Below are 19,776 nucleotides of genomic sequence, written 5' to 3'. Positions count from 1 at the left end.
TAGCTTCCAAGTGTTTGAATTTCTGCCCCATTTTTTCTTGTGATTTAGTTCCAGTTTTAGAGCATTGTGGTCTGAGAATATGCAGGGAATAATCTCAATCTTTTGGTATCGGTTGAGACCTGATTTGTGACCCAGTATATGGTCTATTCTGGAGAAAGTTCCATGTGCGCTTGAGAAGAATGACTATTCTGTTATTTTAAGGTGGAGTGTTCTGTAACTATCTATGAGGTCCATCTGGTCCAATGTATCATTCAAAGCTTTTGTTTCCTTGTTAATTTTCTGCTTAGATGATCTGTCCATTGCTGAGAGTGGAGTATTGAGGTCTCCTACAATTAACATATTGTTATCAATATGACTCTTTATTTTGGTGAACAGTTGGCTTATGTAGATGGCTGCTCCCATGTTGGGGGCATAGATATTTACAATTGTTAGATCTTCTTGTTGGATAGACCTTTTAAGAATGATATAGTGTCCTTCTGTGTCTCTTATTACAGACTTTAGCTTAAAATCTAATTTGTCTGATATAAGAATTGCTACCCCAGCTTTCTTTTGAGGTCCGCTGGCATGGAAGATAGATCTCCATCCCTTCCCTTTCAGTCTGGATGTATCTTGAGGTTCAGAATGAGTCTCTTGTAGACAGCATATGGATGGGTCCTGTCTTTTTATCCAGTCTGCAACCCTGTGCTGTTTTATGGGAGCATTTAGGCCATTCACGTTGAGAGTAATTATTGAAAGATATGAATTAATTGTCATCATGTTCCCTGTGAAGATGTTGTTTTTATAGATTGTCCCTGTAAATTTCTGTTGTAGATCACTCTTGGGGTCTTTCTCCTTTTATAGAACCCCCCTTAATATTTCTTGCAGGGCCGGCTTAGTGGTCACATATTCTTTCAACTTCTGCCGGTCGTGGAAGCTCTGCATCTCTCCATCCATTCTAAATGAAATCCTTGCCGGATAAAATGTTCTTGGCTGCATGTTCTTCTCATTTAGTACCCTGAATATGTCTTGCCAGGCCTTTCTGGCTTGCCAGGTCTCTGTGGATAGGTCTGACATTATTCTGATGTTCCTCCCTCTGTACGTAAGGAATCTCTTCCCCCCAACTGCCCTTAAGATGGTTTCCTTGGTTCTAAGATTTGCAAGTTTTACTATTACATGCCGGGGTGTTGGCCTGTTTTCCTTAATCTTAGGGGGGGTCCTCTCTGCCTCTAGGACTCGAATGTTTGTTTCATTCCCCAGATTAGGGACGTTCTCAGCTACAATTTGCTCAAAAACATCTTCTAGCCCTCTCTCTCTTCCCACTCCCTCTGGGATTCCAATGATTCTGACATTGGAACGCCTCATGATGTCACTTATTTCTCTGATTCTATTTTCATGGATTCTGAGTTGTTTTTCCCTGGCCTCCTCTTTTCCCTTTTTATCTATTATACTGTCTTCGAGATCGCTTATTCTCTCTTCTGTCTCAGTTACCCTAGCTGTTAGATTATCTAGATTGGATTGGATCTCATTGATAGCATTTTTAAGTTCTGCCAATTCCCCTTTTATTTCTGCCCTTAGAGACTCTATGTTGCCATTAATTGATTTCTGCATTCTAGCCATTGTCTTCACAATTGCTAGCCTGAATTCCATCTCCGACATCTTGGTTATATCTGCATCCATTTGTAAATCTGCAGCATAAGTCATAATCTCTGAGTCTTTTCTGTTTTGGGGGCTCCTCCTCCTAGTCATTCTGTTGATGGGTGTTTGAGGGAATGTATAGAGTCCAAATTATTGACCAGAACCCAAGCAAGATGCACCTGTTTTCCTGGGACCTTAGGGCTGCTGGCCTCTTGTTTTCCCAGCCTGTCTTCCGGGGCAGGGGCCTGCCGCGCTGTTACTCAGGCAACCCTGTTTGGGCAGAGTTGCCCTGCGCCCCTGTGGCAGGGGATGGGCTCAGTGGGAATCAGTCTTTGGGGCTTTTGTTCTCTGGCGCTTTTCCCTGGCGGCTTTCCAGGTCTCTTCCACGAGTCAGAGCAGAAGAGACAGTTTCCAACCCTCTGCCTCAGAGCAGAGAGACCGCAGTCTGTTCTTCAGTGAGCTCTCCAGGCCACACCGTCTCCGTTTCTGTCCCTTCTGCTCTAAACTGCAGGGCCTGGGTTGTGCGCCCCTCCGCAGCGCCCCCAGTCCTGCCTCCAGGTCGGGGCACGTCTCTGCCCTTTGTGCTTCTAAAACCACCAGCCGCTCTCAGTTAGCGCACGTGTGACTCCACCGCTCGGGGTTCCCACCCCGGGGGTTGCAGTTCACCAGCAAGATCCCGGCACACCGGGTTTCTGTCTCGGAGGCTGCAGTTCGTGTGCGCGCGACCGTTGCTCCAGTTTCTGTCGGTTGGTGGTGGGGGGTGGGCTGCAGTTCGCGTGCGCGAGACCCCGCCGGTCTGGTTCTCCACCCCGGGGGCTGCCCTAAAGTCCTTTCCGGACGCTACCCGTCTGCGAGTTTGTGCCCCGCCCGCAGCGCACGAGGCTGTCACTCACCAGCGGTGTAGGATCCCCATGTCCAGGCACCCTCCCGCCGCCGTTTATCCTCCGATATCTGCCCGCAGAATCACGGCTCTCCGCTTCGTACCTCAAAACCAACCGCCTGCGATATTCTGTTTGTAGAGATCCAGATCTTCTTCTTACATCTCAGGCTGGTTTCGTGGGTGCTCAGAGTGGTCTGTTAGATATCCAGCTCAATTCCGGGAACCAGTTGAAATAGGGTCCCCTACTCCTCCGCCATCTTTCCCCCCTCCCAAATTTTCCTTTTTTCATACATTTTGGTATTAAGTCTAAGAACTTTACGCACAGTTCTCAATCCAAAGATATTCTCCCATTTTTTTTTTCCTAAAATTTTTATAGCTTCTGTTATACATTTAAGCCCCTGATTAACTTTCAGTTAATTTTAATGTATAATTTTAATTATAATGTGTGAGTGGTAGGTCCAGTTAATATTATTTGTTCTATTTATTATGAATTTATCATTTTATTCTGAGGCAATTTATTTATTTTTGTTGAACTTTAATTTTCTAAGATCACCTTGTTAAAAAATCTTTCATAGCATTTTATTGAGGTATAATTCACATATTTAAAATTCACCCTATAAAAATCACAATAAAAATTACATTATGAAGTTCAAAGTGTACAATATAGAGCCTTTTAATATATTGAAAAAGTTGTTCAACCAATGTTTAATTCCAAAAAATTTTTATATTCTACTTGTAGTCTTTCCTACTCATCCTTCCAGCCTCTGGAAAACACTAATTTACTTTAAATCTCCATTTATTTACCTATTTTGGAAATTTCCTATCTAAGGATTCATACAAATTTGACCTTTTGTGTCTGGCTTCTTTAATTTAGCCTGTTTTCAGGATTCATCCATATTGTAGAAAGTAGAAGTACATTCTATTCCTTTTTATGACTGAATAATATTCCATTGTATGGAATGTGTATATCCATTCATTCACTGATGGACATTTGGGTTTTAATTTTTTGGCTATGATGAATAATGCTTCTATGAACATTTATGTACAAGTTTTTGTGTAGACATATATTTTAATTCTCTTGTGTGTATAGCAAGGAGTGATAGCTCTACGTTTAACTTATTAAGAATCTGCCAAACTGTTTCCCACATTAGCTATACTATTCTACCTCCCACTGCCAATGTAAGATGATTCCAATTTTTTCCCGCAACACTTGTTTTTTCATCATTTTTTATTCTAGTCATCCTGCTGTGTGTGAAGTGATATTTCATCATGGTTTTAATTTGTATTTTCCTAATGAATAATAATGTGTACCTTTCCATATGCTTATGAACAACTTGTATATCTTCTTTGAAGAAATGTCTTTTAAAATCCTTTGTCCATTTCATTTTTCCAAAGAAGACATCCACAATGCAGAGTACTAACCACTATACGATCACGGCCCCAAAGAAGACATCCAGACGGCCAACAGACACATGAAAAAGTGCTCAACATCGCTCGGCATCAGGGAAATCCAAATCAAAACCTCAATGAGATATCACCTCACACCAGTCAGAATGGCTAAAATTAACAAGTCAGGAAATGACAGATGTTGGCGGGGATGCAGAGAAAGGGGAACCCTGCTACACTGTTGGTGGGAATGCAAGCTGGTGCAGCCAGTCTGGAAAACAGTATGGAGGTTCCTCAAAAAGTTGAAAATAGAGTTAGCATATGATCCAGCAATTGCACTACTGGGTATTTACCACAAAGATACAAAGGTAGGGATCCGAAGGGGTACATGCACCCCGATGTTTATAGCAGCAATGTCCACAATAGCCAAACTGTGGAAAGAGCCCAGATGTCCATCAACAGATGAATGGATAAAGAAGATGTGGTATATATACACAATGGAATATTATGCAGCCATCAAAAAACCCGAAATCTTGCCATTTGTAACGACGTGGATGGAACTAGAGGGTATTACGCTAAGCAAAATAAGTCAGTCAGAGAAAGACAAGTATCAGATGAACTCACTGATATGAGGAATTCTTAATCTCAGGAAACAAACTGAGGGCTGCTGGAGTGGTGGGGGTGGGAGGGATGGGGCGGCTGGGTGATAGACATTGGGGAGGGTATGTGCTATGGTGAGCGCTGTGAAGCATGCAAGACTGTTGAATCACAGATCTATACCTCTGAAGCAAATAATACATTATATGTTAAAAAAAAGAAGAAGAAGAAGATAGCAGGAGGGGTAGAATGAAGGGGGGGAAATTGGAGGGTGAGACGAACCATGAGAGACTATGGACTCTGAAAAACAAACTGAGGGTTCTAGAGGGGAGGAGGGTGGGAGGATAGGTTAGCCTGGTGATGGGTATTAAAGAGGGCACGTACTGCATGGAGCACTGGGTGTTATATGCAAACAATGAATCATGGAACACTACATCAAAAACTAATGATGTAATGTGTGGTGGTTAACATAACATAAAAAAATAAAAAAAATAAAATCCTTTGTCCATTTTAAAATTGGGATCATTTTATTTTTATTTTTGTGTTGTAAGAGTTATTTATATATTTTGGATATTAATCCTTTATCAGATATATGATTTGACAATATTTTCTCCCATTCTGTTGTCTGTCTTTTCCATTTATTGACAATTTCCTTTGAAGCACGGAAGCTTTTAATTTTATCAAATTTGATTCATCTATTTTTTCCTTTGTTGCTTATGATTTTGATGTCATTTCTAAGAAATAATTACCTACTTTGAGATTACAAAGATTTATGACTATATTCTGAATAGTGTTATATACTTTTACTTCTTACATTAAGGTCTTTGATATTACAGTTTCCATTTCTGTCAAAATTTTGTATTAATTTTTGTACATGGTGTGAAGTTGGGGACAAACCTAATTCATTTACATGTTGATATACAGTTGTTCCAGAACCATTTGTTGAAAACACTGTTCTCCCCCCCACCCCACTGAAAAGCCTTGACACCTTGGTCTAGAATCCATTGACCGTAAATGTCATATTTTACAGCTGGAATCTTGATTCTACTCCATTTATGTGTGAGTATTTATATATATATGCCTATATATAAGCCAATCTTTATGCCAGTACAATACAGTCTTGATTGCTGCAGCTTTGTAGTAAGTTCTGAAGTCTGGATGTGTGAATCCTCTGACATTGTTCTTGTCTTTCAATATTGTTTTGGTTATTTTGGGTCACTTGCATTTCCATATGAATTTTTATAATAAGCTCATCAATTTCTGAAAATACGGCAGCCAGAATTTTGAGGAGGAGTGCATTGAATCTGTAGTTTAATTTGGATAGTTTTGCTATCTAACAATATTAAGTCTTCCAAGCCCTAGACATGGGATATCTTTCAAATTATTCATAACACCTACAGTTTCTTTCAATAATGTTTTGTAACTTTTAGTGTACAAGTTCACTAAAATTATGAAAATTATTCCTATTTACTGTTTTTGATGCTATCATAAAAATTTTTTGAATTTCATTTTAGGATTGTTCATTACAAATTTTTTGAATTTCATTTTAGGATTGTTCATACAATTAATTTTTTCCAACTGCATTGAGATATAATTGACATATCACATCACGTGAGTTTAAGATGAACAACATGTGGATTTGATGCACTCATGTATTTTGAAATGATTACCACAGTATTGTTAGTTAACACTTCCAGCACCCCACATAATTACCATTTCTTTTTGTGTGTGTAATTTAAGAGCTAGTCTCTTAGCAACTTTAAGTATGTAATACAGTATTGTTAACAATAATCACCATTGTATACATTAGATTCCAGAACTTATTCATTTCTAACAGGAACTTCGCACCCTTTGACCAACATCTTCCCATTTCCCACACACCTAGCCATTAGGCTGCTGTTTTTTCCTCTGATTGTGGGGTTACTTGTTTTCAAGGTTGCCAGGGCCCTGGGAAGAGGAGGATGAAACTAGGACAAATTAAGTTCAACAAAGCATTCTGTTCTTGAATAAACACTCCCTTGATTATTGCAAGCCTTTGGTTCATATTCAGAGTTCTGGGAAAATGTTGATTTTGACAACTTTTGCCAATGTTTAAATTTCTTTTAATGAGGAGACAAGTTTTGGAGGTTCGTCCTTTGCCATTCCTGTTGACATCATTCAAAGATTCATATTTTTGGCTATGGGTATGAACTGATATGTTCTTTTTTCATTTTCACTCAGTTCATCATATGTTTTGCTTTCCCTGAGACTTTCCTTTTGACTCATATGTTATTTATATGTGTCTTGTTTAGTTTCCCAGTGTTTGGAGATTTTCTTCTTATTTTTTTATATTTACTTTGATTTCATTGTGGTTAGAGTGTATACTCTGTATGATTTCAATTCTTTTAAATACGTTGAGGCTTGTTTTATGGCCCAGTCTGTACTCTATCTTGGTATGTGATTTCTGGGGACTTGAAAATAATATGTGTTCTGCAGTTTTTTTGTCCACTGTTTTGTAATTGTCAACTACATACTGTTGGTTAATGGTATTGTTGATTTTTTTTATATCCTTGCTGATATTTTTGGGTTGTTTTATTAATTGTTAAGAGAGGGGTGTTGAAATCTCCAATTATAATTGTGGATTTCCTTTTTTTCTCCTTTCAGTTATATCGTATTTTGCCTCACATATTTGTAGCTCTTGCTTGGTACTTACACAAACTCTGTCTTGCTATACCTTCTTAGTAGTTGACCTTTTTGCCATTATACAATGCCTCTCTATGTCTCTGGTAATTCTGGAGTCTACCTTATCCAATATTAATATAGCTATGCCTGCTCTATATTTATTAATGTTTGCTTTATATGTATGTTTGTATCACTTTACTTTCAATTTGCCTGTATCATTACACTTGATATTTGTTTCTTATGGACAGTATATAGTTAGGTTATTTTTTTTTTTTTAAGATTTTATTTATTTATTTTGACACACAGAGAGAGACAGCAAGAGAGGGAACACAAGCAGGGGGGAATGGAAGAGGGAGAAGCAGGCTTCCTGCTGAGCAGAGAGCCTGATGCGGGGCTTGATCCCAGGACCCTGGGATCATGACCTGAGCCGAAGGCAGACGCTTAACGACTGAGCCACCCAGGCGCCCCCACTTAGGTTATTTTTAAAATACACTCCTCTAACCTCTGTCTTTTTTTGTTTTTTTACTTTTTATTTGTTTTTAACAGTAGCAAAGAATTGGAAACAAACAAGATGACCAACAATAGGGGGCTGGTTACCAAAAGATGGGTATATTACACAATGGAGTGATATTTGGTCATTTAAATGATTTTGTGAAAGTATCTTTCCTGGAAGAGGGGTCCTGATATTTATTAAGGGAAAGGAGTTTAAAATATGCTCCGATCATATATATATTATGTTCCCATTTGTGCACACATGTATACACACACACACACCCCTCTCTCTGCATATCAAAGTCTACACATGACCCAGTGTTTGGTTTTTCATCTTTTTTTTTAAACTTCATAACATATTTTCTAATTTATACATCCCACTATGTATGACAAATGTATTAAGTTGTTGCTCTTTTTCACATTCCCTTGTATAATGACCTTAAGTAATGGATCAAAATGGTTTATTGTAGGTGAGATTTCACAATGTGGTATAAATTTTACCTTCATGCAGTATTATCTTCTTCCAATCATTTTCAGGCCTGAACCACTTCTGAAACATTTACAACTCAAAATAACAACACTATGACATTGGCATTAAGTTTAGTCAATAAATGTAATGTAAACTTAAATACTAGTATCGATATAGGTTCTATTAATATGTGTTATAGTTCCACGGGATGCATGAACAGAGCTTTCATTTTTCCACTTCTGAATTTCAATATTGGTATAGGTGTTAGAGATCTTTTTCAACTTTTTAGCTAATATATTATATGTTAATTTTAAAAAATAAGATTACAATAGTGAGAAGATGTTGGGAGCCAACACTTGTCTTTTAATTGGTGTATTTAGATCATTTACATTTAATTATTATGTTAGAGTTTAAATCTATCATTTTATTTTATTTTTGTTTTCTGTTTGTTTTCTCTGTTTTTCTTTTTTTCTTTTTTCTTTTTTTTTTTTTTAAAGATTTTATTTATTTATTTGAGAGAGAGAATGAGATAGAGAGAGCATGAGAGGGGTGAGGGTCAGAGGGAGAAGCAGACTCCCTGCCGAGCAGGGAGCCCGATGCGGGACTCGATCCAGGCACTCCAGGATCATGACCTGAGCCGAAGGCAGTCGCTTAACCAACTGAGCCACCCCAGGCGCCCTGTTTTCTCTGTTTTTCATTTCTGTTTTCTCGTTCCTGCATTGCTCTTGGTTACCTTTTATGTTTTTGAGAGTTTCACTTTGTGTAGATTTTTTTATTTATTGTGTTAGGAATCACATTACACAAACATAATTTACCACTGACTGACTAATGGTGTCATAATTCTACCAGTTCAAGTGAAGTATAGAAATTTTATCTCCTTTTAAATCCTTTTATCCTCTCTAGTTAATAATAAATTGTCTTCAATATTTCTATATACATTTAGAAACAATCAGACTGTGCTATAATATTTTCTCCTATCCATGAAATATAATATATAACATACAAGAGGAGAAGGAAAATGTATTTACTGATATTTTTGTTTACCATTTTCTTTCCTCTTTCCTGATTATTTCAGGATTCCTTATTTTATCATTTCTATATAGAGGACATACTTAGAGACATTCTTTTAAGGTAAATCTGCTGGTGACAGATTCTCTGTTTTGTTTTGTTTTGTTTTTTCATTTGAGAATATCTTGATTTCCTCTTCATTCCTGAGGGATATTTTTTCTGGATATAGCCTTCTAGATTGATAGTTTTCTTCCAGCATTTGAAAAATGTGGTGCCATTTCCTTGTAGCCTCCATGGGTTTTAATGAGAAGTTCAATGTATTTCAATGTTTTCTCACTAAAGTATTGTTTCTCTTTGGCTGCTTTGAAGATTCTTTTTTGTCATCATTTTTCTGATTACTTCTCTGATTTTAGCTACTTTGTCCCTCTGTTTCTGTACCTTCTGTAAATTAGCTGTGAAAGCTAAAAACTTTATCAAGTTTCCATTTTGTTTTCACAAACACTTCAAAAGTGGTGGTGTATTCTTCCACCAAGAGGCACATAATGGATTTTAGGTTGCTGTTATTGTTATTGTGATTATTTGTGATGTCAGATTCCATTGATGTCCAACGCCTAGATCTAACAATTCATTAGTGGTTTTAAAATGACAATATTCTATCCTTTATTCACTTAATAACAGGAACAATTTTACAAACAGAAATTTCCTCTCATCTACTATTTGGTTGTTTTTGAATAGTTTATTTCATACAAGAAAATAAGACATGTATTTGTAGCTTTTTTTCAATTTGCCCATTAATTTCCAAAATAATAGGTTGTTTCTCTAATGGTGATCAATTTTATTATTACAGGCATACCTCAAAGACATTGCAGGTTGGTTCCAACTACTGCAATAAATCAAATATCACAGGGAAGTGAGTCAAATGATTTATTTTTAAATTTCCCAGTGTGTATGAGAGTTATGTTTATACTATACTGTAGCCTATTAAGTAAGTGTGCAACAGCATTATGTCTAAGAAAACAATGTACATGTATATACCTTAATTAAAAAATACTTTATTGCTAAAAAATACTAACCATCATCTGAGCTTTCAGTCAGTTATACTCTTTTTGCTGGTGGAGGGTCTTTCCTTGATGTTGATGGCTGTTGGCTGAGGAGGGGTGGTAGTTGCTGAAGGTTGGGGTGGCTGTAGCAAGTTCTTTAAATAGGATGACAATGAAGTTTGTGGCATTGATAGACTCTTTCTTTCATAAATGAATTCTCTGTAGCATATGATGCTATTTGAAAGCATTTTACCTGCAATAGAACTTTTTTCAAAACTGAAGTTAGTTCTCTCAAACCTTGCTGCTGCTTTATCAAATAAGTTAATGTAATGTTCTAAATCCTTTGTTGTCATGTCAACAGTCTTCACCATAGGTAGATTCTATCTCAAGAGAACACTTTCTTTGCTCATCCATAAGAAACACCTCCCCATCTACTCAAGTTTTATCATGAGACTGTAGCAATTCAGTCACATCTTCAGGCTCTACTTCTAATTCTAGTTCTCTTGTTATTTCTACCTCATCCACAGTTGTGTCCTCCACTGAAGTCTTGAATCTCTCAAAGTCATCCATGAGAGTTGGAGTCAACTTCTTCCAAATTCTTGTGAATGTTAATATTTTGACTTCTTCCCATGAATCACAAGTGTTCTTAATAGAATCTAGAATGTTGAATCCTTTCCAGAAGGTTTTCAATTTACTTTGCTCAGATCCATCAGAGGAATCACTCTCTATGGCAGCTATATGTTTACAAAATGTGTTTCTTAAATAATAAGACTTGAAAGTCGAAATAACTTCTTGATCCATGGGCTGCAGAATGGATGTTGTGTTAGCAGGCATGAAAACAGCATTAATTTCATTGTCCATCTACATCAGAGCTCTTAGGTGACCAGATACATTGTGCAAGAGCAGTAATATTTTGAAAAAAACCTTTTTTTCTGAGCAGTAGGTCTCAGTAGTGGACTTAAAATATTCTGTAAACCATGTTGTAAACAGATGTACTATCATCCAGGTTTTGTTGTTCCATTCATAGAATATAGGCAGAGTAGATTTAGCCTCATTCTTAAGGGCCCTAGATTTTTGAAATGGAAATGAGCATTGGATTCAATTTAAAGTCACCAGCTGCAGTAACCCCTTCAAGAGAGTCAGCCTGTCCTTTGAAGCTTTGAAGTCAGGCACTAATTTCTCCTCTTTAGCTATGAAAGTCCTAGGTGGCATCTTCTTCCAGTATACAGCTGTTTCATCTAGATTAAAACTCTGTTGTTTAGTGTAGCAACCTTCATTAATTGTCTTAGCTAGATCTTCTGGAGAACTTGCTGCATCTTCTACATCAGCATTTGCTACTTCACCTGGCGCTTTTATATTATGGAGATGGCTTCTTCCTGTAAACCTAATGAACCAACCTCTGCTAGTTTCAAACTTTTCTTCTGCAGCTTCCTCACCTCTCTCAGCCTTCATAGAATTGAAGAGAGTTAAGGCCTTTCTCTGGAGTAGGCTTTAGCTTAAGGGAATGCTGTGGCTCATTTGATCTTCTATCTGGACCACTAAATCTTTTTCCATGTCCACAATAAGGCTATTTCTCTTTCCTATCATTTGTGTGTTCACTGGTGTAGTACTTCTAATTTCTTTTAAGAACTTTTTCTTTGCATTTAAAACTTGGCTGTTTGGTGCAAGAGGCCCAGCTTTTGCTTATCCCAGCTTTCAAAATGCTTTTCTCACTAAGCTTAATAATTGCTAGCTTTTGATTTAAAGTGAGAGATAAGTGACTCTTCCTTTTACTCGAATACTTAGATGCCATGGTAGGGTTATTAATTGGCCTAATTTTGATATTGTTGTGTCTCAGGGAACAGGAAGGCCCAAATAGAGGAAGAGAGAGAGGGGAATGGCTGGTTGGTGGAACAGTCAGAATACACACATTTACCAATTAAGTTCACCATGATATGGGTGTAGTTCATGGTGCACCAAAACAATTACAATAGTAACATGAAAGATCACTTAGCACAGATCACCATAGCAAATATAATACTAATGGAAAAGTCTGAAATATTGCAAGAATTACTGAAATGTGACACAGAGACATAAAGTGAGCAAATGCTATTGGAAAAATGGCACCCATAAATTTGCTCAATATGGGATTGTCACAAAGCTTAAATTTGTTTAAAAAAATACAATACCTGTAGAGGGCAATAAAGCAATACACAATAAAATGAGGTATGGCTGTATTATCAATGGATGAATTTGAAAATATTTCATGTTTCAATCCATTGAAATTACCCTCCATATTGATGTTCAACTTCTTTTTGTCTATTTTTGCCAGTGAGACATTCTTCAAATTGACTCTTGAATTGTGACACTACTTTTTGCCACACCAATAGCTGCCTTTGTTTTCTTTTTGCCACACCACTAGTTGTCTCTGATGGTTTTTGTTCTATTTGTCAGGACAAGTTGTTTCAGGGTCATCTTGTACACTTCCTGCCTCTGATATGGAATTACATATTCTTCACGTGGTCCTTGTTCCTTTGAATGGGAAAAGGTATTACAAGACCACAGTTTGGGCCCTAAAGAAGTTCACTGTTATTGGGTTTGCCACTGTTTCTTGGCCTTTACCACTGACAAAACTGGTCTACAGAATTTTTACCACATCTTGTTATCTTACATCTTTATTTCTCCCATGCCAACAATCTCAGTTCTCAAGGACACAGAGGATGACAGAATTAAATATCCCTCATTTGTTCTTACCACAGTATCCACACACCAGTCTCAGAATAACAATACTAACATTATTGCTCACAGTATGATTGCTGAATACAATTTAAGATTTGTCTTGCAGTTATATTTTTACTTAGGTTATATCTCACTAGGGATGTTCAAACATATTACTGTGTTTTAATCTCACTTTGTTTAATGTTTTAATGTATTTTACTGTGTGGTGAGGGCACCAATCGGGTAAAAATACAGTTTCTTTTTTAAAAAAGTTTATTTCTATGGATTTAAATATTATTTTTTGTTTATAGCTAGATGAAATATTTACATGATTCTAAAATCAAATACAGAAAACAAGATGTACTTAAAAAGATCACCTTTTATTTCTTCCCCCTTAGCTTATTTCCTACCACTTACTATGTGTAACCATTTAATAGATTATGGTTTATTCCTCCATTGTTTGTTTATTTTTATTTATTTATTTATTATTTATTTATTTATTTATTTATTTATTTATTTATTTATTTATTTTTAAGTAGGCTCTACACCCAGTGTGGAGCCCAATGTAGAGCTTGAGCTCATGACCCTGAGATCAAGACCTGAGCTGAGATCAAGATCTTAGACACTTAACTGACTGAGCTACCCAGGCACCCCATTGATTGTTTATTTTAATATGAGTGGAGTATATTTTGAGTATTAAGAATGTTTGATTTTAGCTAATATCTTTTTATCAGTGTCTTTATAAAATACTGTTAAGTTGCTCTTATTTTTGGTTATAGAATATTGGTTCTTTACTATGAACAACTCAGGTATTAGCTAATCTCTTCTTTCATCTCTTTTCATTAGAATTTAATTTAGAGTTATATCATTTTATTCATGGTCACAACTATATGGGAATCACAACATGTTTATTATAATTCTTTTTCATAGGCTTTGTCCATTGTCTTCCTCTTTTTTATAGTTGTATTATATCTGAGTTGTTTGAGCATATAGCCATTGTATAATATATTCTATTCTTACACAATATTATTCAGTCTTAGCTCAGTGGTCAAAGTAAGTACTCTTCTTTGATTTCCTGGTTGATGCAAACATTCTTGAGCAGAGTGGTCTTTCACTTCCAAGTGTTTGAATTTCTGCCAAATTTTTTCTTGTGATTGATTTCCAGTTTTAAAGCATCATGGTCTGAGAATATGCAGGGAATAATCTGTCTTTTGGTATCGGTTGAGACCTGATTTGTGACCCAGTATGTGGTCTATTCTGGAGAAAGTTCCATGTGTGCTCGAGAAGAATGAGTATTCTGTTGTTTTAGGGTGGAATGTTCTGTATATATCCATGAGGTCCATCTGGTCAGTGTGTCATTTAAAGCTCTTGTTTTTTTTTTTGTTGATTTTCTGCTTAGATGATCTGTCTATTGCTGAGAGTGGAGTATTGAGGTCTCCTACAATTAACATATTATTATCAATATGACTCTTTATTTTGGTTAACAGTTGGCTTACGTAGATGGCTCCTCCCATGTTTGGGGCATAGAGATTTACAGCTGTTAGACCTTCTTGTTGGATAGACCCTTTAAGAATGATATAGTAGAGGAGAACATAGGCAGTAACATCTTCAACATGAGCCACAGCAACTTCTTTCAAGATACATCTCCAAAGGTTAATGAAACAAAAGCAAAAATGAACTTTTGGGACTTCATCAAGATAAAAAGCTTCTGCACAGCAAAGGAAACAGTCCACAAAACAAAGAAGCAAACCACAGAATGGGAGACAATATTTGCAAATGACACTACAGACAAAGTGCTGATTTCCAAGATCTATAAAGAACTTCTCAAACTCAACACCCAAAAAAACAAATAATCAAGTCAAAAAATGGGCAGAAGACATGAACAGACACTTCTCAAAAGAAGACATACAAATGGTTAACAGACACATGAAAAAATGTTCATCATCATTAGCCATCAGGGAAATTCAAATCAAAATCACATTGAGATACCACCTTACACCAGTTAGAATGGCAAAAATTGACAAGGCAAGAAACAACAAATGTTGGAGAGGCTGTGGAGAAAGGGGAACCCTCTTACACTGTTGGTGGGAATGCAAATTTGTACAGCTACTTTGGAAAACAGTGTGGAGGTGCCTCAAAAAATTAAAAATAGAGCTACCCTATGACCCAGCAATTGCACTCCTGGGTATTGACCCCAAAGACACAGATGTAGTGAAAAGAAGGGCCATATGCACCCCAATGTTCATAGCAATAATGTCTGCAATAGCCAAACTGTGGACAGAGCCGAGATGCCCTTCAACAGATGAATGGATAAAGAAGATGTGGTCCATATATACAACGGAATATTACTCAGCCATCAGAAAGGATGAATACCCAACTTTTACATCAACATGGATGGGACTGGAGGAGATTATGCTAAGTGAAATAAGTCAAGCAGAGAAAGTCAGTTATCATATTGTTTCACTTATTTGTGGAACATAAGGAATAACATGGAGGACATTAGGAGAAGGAAGGGGAAAATGAAGGGGGGGAAATCAGAGAGGGAGAACCATGAGAGACTATGGACTCCGAGTAACGGACTCCGAGTAACAAACTGAGGGTTTTAGAGGGGAAGGGGGTGGGGGGATGGGTTAGCCCTGGTGATGGGTATTAAGGAGGGCACATACTGCATGGAGCACTGGGTATTATATGAAAACAATGAATCATGGAACACTACATCCAAAACTAATGATGTATTGTATGGTGACTAACATAACATAATAAATTTAAAAAGGAAAACTCTGATTTTTTGTTTAAATCTGTCTTAATCTATGTTCTAGAATAATGAATTTCAAAATATTTTTAATTTTTGTGAGTTACATGTTTATACATACTTATGAGAAAGAGAGAGGGAGAGAGGAAGACAGAGAGAAGGAGGGAAGGAAGGCTTTGCTTTGGTCATAACATATCAAAAACATAATGGATCGAGATTCATAATTTGAAAACTTTCAGAAAACATGCTAAAGGGAAATCTGGAAATGCCTTTAAATATTGCTAAAACTTTTGGTGAAGAAACTACTTTTTCTATGTGGATTAAATAACTAAACAATAAACATCTAGTAACAATGTCTTGGCATAGAATAAACCCAACCCCTTTTGTAGGTAAAATTTTCCCCAATTGCAGAGAAAATGGTCTTCATATACACATTGAGCCCACACCTCTCTCACCACTGGATTTTGGAAACTTATGTGGAGCAAAAATTCAATTTCTACATTAGCTAAATAAACAGAAGATAATTAATTACAAGGTAAGAGTCAAGCACCAGTTAGCAGAAAAAGAAAGCCTATGGTAGTCAAGAGACTTCTGTCAATAGCAGAAGAAATGCTGTAGTGCTTTCAGTACTCAAAGTGCTTTCAGTACCTCAAAGAGGTATAATCAGGTGTCTAGGAGTAGAATAATGTCATGGAAAACTCAGTACAAAATCAAGATGACTTCTTTTCTAGTTTATAGAGCCAGTGTTACATTGAAACACTAGTTGTCAGCCGTCAAAATTTTTTTTGAAAATATTACTAACTTCTAAATATGTTTGTTTTTCTTTTAAAACACTACATCCTCATCTATCATGTAGACAAATTAAGAAACATGTAAGTAACCAACAAAAACAAAGTGGTTCCTTCTGGTGAGTAAGGAACTATTGCTTCTTATTATTAGCCCTTTATTTGTGAGCAAATATATTAAATATTTGAGAAAACATTTTAAAAATAAATAAATTAACTTAAATCTTAATCAAAACTGGGTATATAATTATCAGCATTGAATTTATTTTTAGGCTTGACTTGATGTAGCTCTAGTTCGATAGAAAAATCATGAGTCTCTGGGGAAACATGATATAATCTCTTTGATTTAGTTACCTAAAATTCATTTGAAATTTTCTATTTCAGCCATATGATCATTGCCACCCACATGCCATCTGGTGGCACATCTCCAGATGGCACATAGGAAGTCATAAGCCTCTAGAATTTTGCCCTATAAATCCAAACCAAGAAAGTGCTTATAAACAGCTTCACCTTGCCGAATGATGATGTAGAATTTTCTGTCTTTTAGGAAGTATTTTAATTTTAGCGAATTAAACAGCACCAGCAACAACAACAGAAGCCTGGCCTTCTCCTCAGTGTTATTTGATTGAAATTCTAGGTCTTCTAGAAAAACGACCAGCTTTCATGTGGACAAAATTCACCCTCCCAACTTCAATGCCTGGTTCTGGTGGATCCCCAAAATGTAAGAGCTAGTAGGAAAATATTGTGATAGCATATCTTGTTAGTCATGAAAGTTGCTATGGAAAATTGCCTCTGTTTAATGTAAACTCCTAGAACAGTGGTTCTGAGCATTGGTTGTATGTTAAAATCTCCTGGGGTGCTATGAAAAATCCACATGCCAGAAAACCACGCACCACACGGATTATATAAAATTCTCTGAGAGTGTGATAAGACTCTCTGAGAGTGTAAATGAAGCCCTAAATTTTTAAAGCTTTCCAGATGTTGATAATGTGTAGTCAAGTTAACATTGTCTGTTTACCTTAAAACTGTATTCTCACATAAATAAAAGACTTTGAGGAATTTTAAAAATATAAAAAGTATATTGGGATTAACTAGGTCATAATTTGGGGGATTGGAACAATGACAAAAAGTACGAGACATATACTTTGTTGGTACATCGGACTGTAAAACGAGGTAAAAACCAAACCTTTTATGTGGTTTAGATCTGATGTTATTTTCTAAGCAGTGTTAATCATCTAATCCTGAAAAGACAAAATATAGCCAAAAAGGATATGAATGATATAAGCTATTTAATACAAATGAGGAAAATAAACCTCTTTCATAAGATGCATAAGTTTTCCAAAGACCTAGTACAATTTCTTAAATTGAGTGCAACAAGCCTTCTTTTAACACACTATAAAAGAAAATAAACATCATAAGAAAACTAGATTATTCATATGTTATGTTTCCCAAACACTACTAGTGTTAATTTATTCATTTATTTTTTTGATAATGCATTATCCATATATCTCTTTGTGTGTAACCCTTGGTTTAAAATTTACATAATTTCAAATAGTTTTGACATTTTCTATTATTATTTAAAATTCTTATTTATTTTATGTCATTTTCTAGTCTGACCTAGAGTTTGGTATAAAAAGAACATGGCTGTTGATTACAAAAACAACTAAAAAAACCACAAGATTTATTTTCTTTTTAACTTACCTCTGCATGTTCTCATTATCTCTTTTGAAGACCTTACAGTCTAAGCAGAAAATAACAGCACTTATGTTTCAATTTATGCTGCAAGTTTTGCACCTGTTATATATTTATATCATTTATATATAATTTCATTTGAAATTAAAATGTTATTCACTCAATAAAGATTAGAAGATGCCTCATATGATACCATCACCTAGGAAAACCTTTCCTTAAGACAAAGTTTAATAGCAGTTAGAAAATCAAAACCTAATTCCCAATTACCAAAATAAGAGTCATGTTCATGTGAAATATTCTGATGGATTCATGTATTTGTACAGTGATTATAGTTTGCCCTTTAATATATTTATATATTGCATATTTATATATGAAATATATAATATAGAAAAAATATATAAATATATGTATAATATATACATATATACAAAAATATAAAATGTTATGTATATATTATAAAATTCATATATATAATATATATACATCCTATGCCATCTAGAAAGAAAAAGAAAATTAGAAAATAAGTTAATCAAAAGTTTTAATTTTTTAGTCCCACACAATCTTCCAAGTGTACTTTTTGTTACACCTTGAAAAGAGCCATAAATATTACCATCACTATTCCTGAGTTTGACCAGCATTTTTCTATTTAAGTGTTTCAAAAATATTATTCCACATTTAAATGAATTTCAAAAAGTCACACTGACTGATTTGGAAAAAAAAACCAATGTTGACTTAAATAAAACAAAAACGTGATACATCCATACAATGGAATATTATTTGGCAATGAAAAAGGATGAAGTACTGATATGTGGTCTAACATGGATGAACCTTGAAAACATTATGCTAAAGTGAGATAAGTCAATTGCAAGGACACCATGTTATATGATTCAGTTTGTCTGAAGTGTCCAGAAGAAGCAAATCCGTATACAGAGAAAATAGATTGGTGGTTGCCTAGGGCTGAGCACTTGTGGGAGATTGGGTGCAGATGGAATTTCATTTATGAGGTGTTGAAAATGTTCTAAAATTAGATTGTGGTAATAGTTGTCCAGCTCAATAAATACACTAAAATACATAGAATTGTACACTTTAAATGGATACATTTTACAGTATGTAAATTAAGAAAAATTTAAAGAATAAATGCTAAAAGGCGAATTTGGGGTTAATTCTTCTTATGAGATAACCTACTCACATAGAGTATGAGACCCACCTTATATCAACAGTGCTGAAGTCAATAATGTGGGCAGGTAAGATACATTATGGGCTTCCTACCAAAAATTCTGACAAATTCAGACCGAATTCTTGTGGGTTGCTGTGTGATGTGAGACAGAGCACCCAAATGCATGAGATAGCAGAGGTAAAGTGCCTTGCATGGTACTTGTCCATTAACAGTGTGCATAATGAATGAGTTATTTTTATCATTGTCATTATACTTATCACGGCTACCATCATTATTACAACATTTTAGAAAACATATGGATACACAGACCTTGTCTCACTTTTGGAAAGTATACCCAGTTGAGTGTAAATGTAACATTGGTGTCATTTATCATCTGCTGTCAACTACCACAATTACAGATAGTGTGACTCTGGGAAAATTAGTAATTTCTTTTGGGCTTATCTGTAACATTCAATCCAATTAAGTTGGGGAAAATCTCACTGTACTTGCTCATGGTTGAGAAAATTTACATTCCTTTTAAAAGACA

The 19,776-nt window shown here is 35.7% G+C and overlaps 1 pseudogene; it reads right to left on the bottom strand.

Moving 5' to 3' along the window:
- Positions 1-10,175: 10,175 nt before the first annotated feature.
- LOC123840852 (tigger transposable element-derived protein 1-like) lies at positions 10,176-11,939 on the bottom strand (annotated as a pseudogene).
- Between the last annotated feature and the right edge of the window lie 7,837 nt (positions 11,940-19,776).

This window comes from Mirounga angustirostris, unplaced genomic scaffold (genome assembly GCF_029215605.1).
Source record: "Mirounga angustirostris isolate CCGP_5_RB_7025 unplaced genomic scaffold, mMirAng1.0.hap1 SCAF_11, whole genome shotgun sequence".
NCBI lineage: Eukaryota > Metazoa > Chordata > Mammalia > Carnivora > Phocidae > Mirounga > Mirounga angustirostris.
The sequence above is the reverse complement of the archived record's forward strand: the minus strand, read 5'-3'. Positions and strand labels throughout refer to the sequence as shown.